General features: G+C 37.8%; 1 protein-coding gene across 7 annotated transcripts in view; it reads left to right on the top strand.

Moving 5' to 3' along the window:
* The first annotated feature begins 2824 nt into the window (after nucleotides 1-2824).
* Nucleotides 2825-7825, top strand: part of OSBPL7 (oxysterol binding protein like 7) — a 49052-nt gene continuing 44051 nt past the window's right edge. For 3 of the 7 annotated variants that reach the window (XM_087917030.1, XM_087917027.1, XM_087917024.1), the window contains exon 1: nucleotides 2829-2928. The gene's annotated coding sequence lies outside the window, so the exon portion shown is untranslated. Of the gene's footprint in view, nucleotides 2929-3096; nucleotides 3135-4178; nucleotides 4238-7825 lie in introns of those variants that run through there. The other 4 variants (XM_087917028.1, XM_087917022.1, XM_087917031.1 and 1 more) reach the window with 4 other exon arrangements.

Here is a 7825-nt window from a genome sequence, read left to right as displayed (position 1 = left end):
GAACAACAGGAATACATCATTTTTTCTTTTTATGACTTTAATCTCTTGTTTCGGGGTGGAGTCAAGGCAACTGAGAGGAGCTAAGCATTTGTTGGCCAGATGCCCTTCCTGATCCTACCCAGAGCTCGCAGCAGATATTTTCTCTTTATACCCTGATGGAGAAACCACAAAAAGATGGGTAGATGGAGAGAACGGGGCAAGGGAGAGGTGGAGTATGACATAAATCCAGCAGCCACTTCCAACATGAACTCCTCCATTTGTCCCAGAGCCAGCTGGCAGAGGGTGGGAACAGATCTTGCCTTAAAGCACAGGTGTCATACTTGCAGTATCACATTGCCATCATTTGATTTATTGCAACGTTTTTCCCCTTCCGCAGAGCTGGGTGGGCATAGTGTGTATGTGACTCATCCGGCCCCCAGGCCGCCAGTTTGACACCCCTGCCTTAGAGGGTAAGATGTTCCAAAAGGCAGGCATAACAGCAAAGATGGCTCTTCTGGATCCCAATAGTTGGAGTTCTTTGACCAACGGGGTCTGCGATAGGCCCTCTCTGCCAGCACAAATAGGACAGGCTTGTCCTAGCAGGGACAAGCCAGTTCATCAAGTGTCTGGATCTATGCTATTGAGGGTTTTAAAGGTCATAACTCACACCTTGAACTGTATTTGGAAGCAGACTGGTAGCCAGAGAAGTTTGTGAAGCAAAGATGTAATATTCATATATATTTGCTCCTTTGCCCTCTGCTCTCCAACTATCCATCTTAGGGTTCTCACTGCCACATTTGTACCAGCTGAAGCTTCCAGATAGAATTCAAGGATAGTCCCATGTAGAGCTGTTGAATTATTCCAGGTGAGAGATGACTAAGGCTTGAGTAATGATCAAGGAAAGTTCACAGATGGTACACAAATGAGAGATGTACAAAAGTTCTCCTCACACTTGCCACCTGCTCTTCAAGCAGGAGACATAAGTTCAAGAAAACTCCTAAGTTGCAAACTAGGTCTGAATGAGGTAGTATAGAAATGCCCAGAACTAAGGAAGACAAAAAGGATGATCCTGAAGTTCTATGTAGCCAAAGTCACTCAATCTTTCCAGAGTTCAGTCAAAGTCTGTTCTCTAGCTCTCGACAGCTTCCAGGTATCATGAGAGGGCAGAGACATCATCACTTGGATCACTATGTGTAAAGATGTAGAACTGAGCATCATCAGCACATTGATGATATCTCAACCAATGGTGACAAATGATCTCACCTAATAGTTTCATGTAGATATTTTAAAAAGGACAGTATGGTGTCCTGTGGAATGCTACAAATGATATCGGCTGGATCCTATTAACATTTATTGAGTCTGACCTTGGAGGAAGAAGCTGAACCGGTGCAAAACATGGTTTCCTAGCCTCAGCTTGTATAGCTGGCCTAAAAGGATACCAGGATCTATAGTATCAAAGACTTCTGGGAGGTCAAGGAGAGCAGGAATTGTTGCACTATTACCATTCCACTCCTACCAGAGATCACTTTTGAGTGCAACCAGGGCTGTCCTATAGCCAGGTCCAAATCCTGACAGAAGAGTCCAGGAAATCCATTTCATTCAGGGCTCCCTGAAGCTGATCAGCAGCCACCTTCCCTCCCAAAAAAGGAAGATGGGAGATTGCATGAAAGTTGTCCAGGCAGGAGAGGTTGAGTGACATTTTTAAAGAGAGGACAAACTGGACCTTCTTAAAAGGTCCCAAGAATGTACCCTTTTGCAGTGAAGAATGCATGAATCCACCTGGTGGTCACCCTCCTAGAGGCTTTCACCAGCCAGGAGGGACAAGGGTCTAATTGACTGGTAGTCACCGTACGTTGAGAGAAGAGGACCCTGTCCACTTCCTTTGGTCCAACAGGGACAAACTGTTCCTAAATTATTGGGCATCTCACAACAACCATCTCGCAACTGCACACCAGAACAACTAGACACAAGAACAGTTTATTCCTGAAAGCCATCACTCTGCTAAACAAATATTTCCCTCAACACTGTTCAACTATTTACAAAGTGTACACTACTATTACTGTTAATCTTCTCATCACTCCTTATCACCCATCCCCTCCCACTTGACTGTTTCCTAGTATGATTTGATTGTTGATTGTAGCCTATGACTATCATTAAGTGTTGTATGTTATGATTCTTGATTCTTAATGAATGTATCTTTTCTTTATGTATACTGAGAGTATTTACACCAAGGCAAACGCCTTGTGTGTCCAATCACACTTGGCCAATAAAGTATTCTATTCTATTCTAACCAGCCAAGGGTTCTAAGCAGGAATGAATCCAAACAATTTTATTCAATGGGTTCAACAAATTCTTTTACATGACCCTGAAGATGATCACCTGATTGTTAAATTTGTTGAATGAGTTTGATTTTATCTTGTGCTTTAGAAAATTTAGAAAATATGATAAATGAAAATATCCGGTAATGAAAGAAAACCTTACAGTTTAAAAGGATACCAAAATATTGTACATCTTCTAATATCAATATGTCACTGTTACTTGCAAACTTTACAGCACTGCTTCGCTTGATGATGAGGTCTGGGCTTCTGTACTCAAATTACGAAATTCTGACCAAAAATATCCTTAAACATCCCACTTTGGACCATGTATATTTCCATGAAACCAGAAGGCTGTCTTGGATATTTTTTTCTCTCTCCTAGCAAGAATTTTGCCCAGGATTTTTTATGAGTCAGTCCTCCAAGAGGCACGGTGGCAGAGGCGAGCGAAGAGCAAAACAAATAAATTAACAAGAGTTGGCCAGCGAGAGGAAGCGACAGAAAGTGGATTTCTTTCGGCTTTGCTCGGCAGCTGCTTCCTGGTTCCGGTTTGCGGCTGCAACAACTATCCATTGCTGTAAGAAGCTCAGAAGGAAGAGCGTATGAGGCAAGTAAGCCTCGTAGACGCGTGCAGGTAGGAGGAAAAACAACAACAACCCAACGCTGCCTGCTTTCAGCTGGGGTTGGGACCTATTTGCCTGTACCTTGTTTCGGAAAGGGTGGGGCAAGAATAGTGAGGGGCTTGCTCGTTCGCTGGGCTTGCCCCGTGTCTGCCTTCTGTTTTTTTATTTTTATTTGAGTGGTTGTGTTAAGTTGGAAGAAACAAATGGGAACTTTCGGGTGAGATTGTGGAAATCGAATTGTTAGTCGACTTTATCAAGTCTGTCCTGGAATCGTAGGTCACTACATCAAAGAAAATTTGGTGAATGTTGTCCCCAGGGCAAAAAGTTGATGGAGGTTCCAAAGAAAACTCGATAGTAGTTACAATAGTTCTTTTTTTCTTTGGCGAACAGATATGAATTTTAGAAAATAGCGTGTAGATCTGATGATTGTGACATGGCATTGTGAGCATAAGTTTCAGTTACTGAGGTTGTGTCTGTTTTCTAGCAAAAAAGGGGCTGTTGATATATAAGTCTATGGAAGGATTTTGCCCCTATTAAAAAGGATACCTGTGGAAGAAAAAATTAATAGTGAGACCTGTGGAAGAAAAGGATACCTGTGGAAGAAAAATTTAATAAAAATTTTTAAAATGAGATGATTTATCGGAAATGGTGGAGTTTGACCCTTAATTGGCCCTTAAGAAAGGCTGGTTGATTCTTTTAAGATAAGTGAAATGTTATCTGAAGGATTTTGCCCTATTAAGAAGATGAGAATATACTCAGACTTCTGAGTCAGAGGTATGTGAGTGGTGGACTTTTGCTCTTTTGCATAAAAGAGGATGTGGGTTTGGGGTGAAAGATATTGAAGAAGAAAGGTGGGATGGTCACTTGATTTCTGCTATGTGACATACAATATAAGGGTATGTGACAGTAGTTGGAAAAAAAATATTGTAAGACAACTAACTGCTTTCATGTGAATTCCCTGATTAAAGTCCCTAGTTTATCAAGGGCTGCCATATCTGGGCTGAGGGAAAAAGCAGGATAACCACTAGATGGCAGCAAAGGGTTTCTGATAGCAATTGCTGATTCTATGGAGTTTGCAGTTTGGATAGGTAGCCCTAATTTCTCTAGGAAGTTTCAATATAGCAGTTCCTATGACTAGGATAAGAGAAAGATGGAGATTTTATCTGGACATCTTTTTCTAAAGAAGTAATATTTTGAAATTTACATGCATGACATATATTTGGAATTGTTCACCCATATGTTTAAAAATTGCATCCTGCAGGAGTTATATATGGGCTGTGGAAATCAGGTTCCTCAGATAGAACTTCCATGGTGTCAAAGGTAAAAAGTTCACTTTTTTTCTGTATGGAAGTCATTCACACCCATAAAAACTGAATATTTCTTTAAATTATTTGTCAGTCAGTCATCTACTTCCAAGCTTTGAGCAGATCCTATCTAAATGTTGCCACTGAATTTTAGTTTTTAATATGACAGAAGGCTTAAGCACAATCATATTTAATTAATTTCATTTACATTTAATTAAAATTGAATTTAATGTAATCAGCCTGATATTGCATGATTCACCCACATTTTGGTCCGACTCTTTTTGGAAGGCAGGACCTGACTTCAAAGTTTATTGTTGTATTTGGACTGAAGTGTTTTATATCTATGTAACTAATTAAGTAGATAGAAGGAGAGAACTGGTACATTATCACGGATGTATTCACTTACAAGCATAAATCAAATTTCCTACTGAATTTTATATAATTTAATTAGCTCATGTTTCAGATTTTTCTATATCGTTTGCTATTTCAATCCCTTTTATTGCTTGTACCTTCTTTCTGAATTCTGTCCAATGTTTTTTCATCTTTCCAGAACAGTGATGCTTAGAACGGACTGTACAATTATTCTCAGTGGAAAGTTGCCAGTTACTAAATACAGTAATTGCATTTCAGACCCAGAGCCTGGATGTTATACTTTAGGTTGGTAGAACCTAAAATAAGCTGTCCAATTTCAGCTCAGAACCAGAATCTAGAACTGAAATCTTGTTTGAGCTTCATATCTCAATATCCTTCACAGGATATTGTGTCTCTCCGTGTTAGTAATTGAAAGAAATAAAAATATTTTTTAAAAATAAATTTTATTGAACAAAACAATTAAAAATATTGAACATGGTGCAGTCAGTTTGACATGATTTTGGATCAATATCGCATATATATATATTTTCCTGTAAACAATTATTCAAATATATACATATATACTTTACATTTCCAACATCATTCATGTTCTTTTCATCTCATCCAATCATTTATTCTTTCAACAACTCCTTTTCCAACTTGACCTTCCTCTCTGCTCCCACCATCTTTGTTTTTTATTTCTAGAGTTAACTTGTCCATTTCAGCGCATATCAAGATTTTGTTTATTACTTCTTTTTTATTTGGTATAACTGTCTTTTCCCAGTTCTGGGATAATGCTATCCTTGATGCAGTAATAATGTGTATAAGCAAATAAAGCGCATCTTTCTTGTATTTTTTTGACTATAATTCCTAATAGAAAACATTTTGGTGATCCACTTTAAAACCCAACATTTCCTCCAGCCACTTTCCCGTCCGAAGCCAATACTCCTGTACTTTTTTGCAGCAGCACCATGCATAGTAATACATTCCCCATTCTATTAAACATTTCCAGCAATTTGGGGGCTGGCTTTTATACATCTTGGCCAATCTGGCTAGTGGAAGATGCCATTGATAGAACATTTTGAGCAGATTTTCCTTATATGCAGTGGCCATGGTGATCTTTAGAAATAAAAACATTTTTATTTTCACAGGTTATTGAAAGTATATCTGATTTTATTGTTATGATCACTGTCACTGTTTTGTTTTGGAAATTGGTGATGGTATTTTTTTAAAATTCCAATCAAACGGGATGTTGGAAAGAAAGTATCTACTGAATAGGGGCCTGGGAACTCTGTCTATCAGAAGAATAACTCTTTGTAAACTGAATGGAATCAGGTCAGATTTTGTGTACTTGGAATAGTGGGTAAAAGCTTGAAAGTTTGAAAAATGGGGTGGATCAGATATGGGGATGTAGATTAAAAAACCCAAAATATATCCTCATGGGAGAGATAATTGGACAGCATGTTGGAAGGTTGATAACGACTGCTTTCTGTTTGGAAAGCAGTCGTTATCCAGGCTCTCTATCAAGCAGTCGTTCTTCCAGGCTCTCTATCAAGACAAAGCACATGTATAGATAACTATGCTGTATAATCACTGCTGGCAAGGAGGTCGGAAAGAATTCCAGAAGCCATGTACTATATATTTTATGTCTTGAAAATTATGGCAATAGTATATCTGGATTTCAATTAAATAATCTTATAGAACTGTAGCAGAGAAATGCCAACAGTTATTCAAATTTCTAAATAACAACTGTCCTTAATTTAAGGGCCAATGATGTTGCTAAAAATCAGTCACAACATATCCCCCTTTATTTTGTTTCACCTACTTGTTGAAACATCTGAACACTGCCTTCTGTTCAGGGATTAGCAGCCTTTTTGGGTTAAGAGCACATAAAAAGTAAAAAGTTGAGGTTTTTATTTTATTTATTTGATTTGTCAATCGCTTATAAGATAATAGGTATAAGTATAATCATGAGTAAGAATACAGGAAATAGGTACGAATAAATGGGGACAATAGGACAGGGATGGTAGGCATGATTGTGCACTTATGCACACTCCTTATGTTACTTTTTTAATGTTACTTATTTTTTATTTTTTCTTATGTTTTACTTTTTATGTTACTTCATATTCTGCGATGAAGGGAGTTGGAAGTCAATGGTTTTTCTTCCTTTTTTTCTTCTCCCCTTTTTCCTCCACTACTTTTCCTATTATTTGCTTTTATATTTTTGTATTTTATATTGTAAACTAATAAAAAGGTAAAGATGAAAAAAGATCACATTTGGAATTTTGAGAGCATATGCAGAGCATATTTTCAGTATGACTATAGATAGTTTTCAACCTAAACCACAAAGTAGGACCAGAGTTTCTGTGGATAAGCAAGGCAGTTGTTGAATGAATCATATCCAATTTTTCAGCCTTTTTTTGCAACAATTAAGAAAATTACAACAATTGTTAAGTAAACCATGTGATTGTTAAATGAATCCACTTTTCCCCCATTGACTTTGTCAGAAGCCAGCTGGGAAGATCACAAATGGTGATAAATGACCCTAGGATTGTAAATACTTGCTAGTTTTCAAGTGCCCACATTTTGATAAGTTGACTGTGGGGGTGCTATGACAGTCATAAATATGACAATTATAAGTCACTTTTTCTGTGCCATTGTAACTTCATAGTTGTTAAGTGTATGGTTGTAAGTTGAGGACTACCTCTACTTCAACGGAGTATAATATTTCTCAACTATTCAAGTTACTTATGCATGAATGGTAGGGCCTTTATAATGTCCAAGAGAATTGCTGGAAATGAATATAATGCCAGAGACAGGTGTTTTATTTGTAACATAATTAAATTTTAAAATGTTGATGGGGCAGGGATCATGAAGGAAGCCAAGTAGGCTTATTGATCTCATTGCATTCCAGGTTATCATCTGCTGGCTAAGTGTGTCCCAACTAATACAGCAAGCTATCATTTGTAACAGCTGACCCAGTACACATTGGAAGTCAATTTGATTGGAGAGTATTTGATATGCTATTTCTTGTGAACAGTAGAATACATCTGTTTATATTAACAGAGGGGACCGAATGGCTGATTCTGTTATTCTGTTTACAAAGATCACCTTTCCCAAATGTGGTGTCTTTCAGATATAATGTGACTATGATATCTGGAATACCCAGTCCAGATAAGCATCCTGAGAATATGTGGTTTTTAACTCCTAGGATTCTCTATGTAGCTATGATATTGCTGAGAATTTTAAGAAA

The sequence above is a fragment of the Pseudonaja textilis genome, chromosome Z (assembly GCF_049901715.1).
Source record: "Pseudonaja textilis isolate UNSWEBS1 chromosome Z, rPseTex1.2, whole genome shotgun sequence".
Taxonomy (NCBI): Eukaryota; Metazoa; Chordata; class Lepidosauria; order Squamata; family Elapidae; genus Pseudonaja; species Pseudonaja textilis.
Note: the sequence above shows the minus strand (reverse complement) of the source record. Positions and strands in the feature narration are given on the sequence as shown.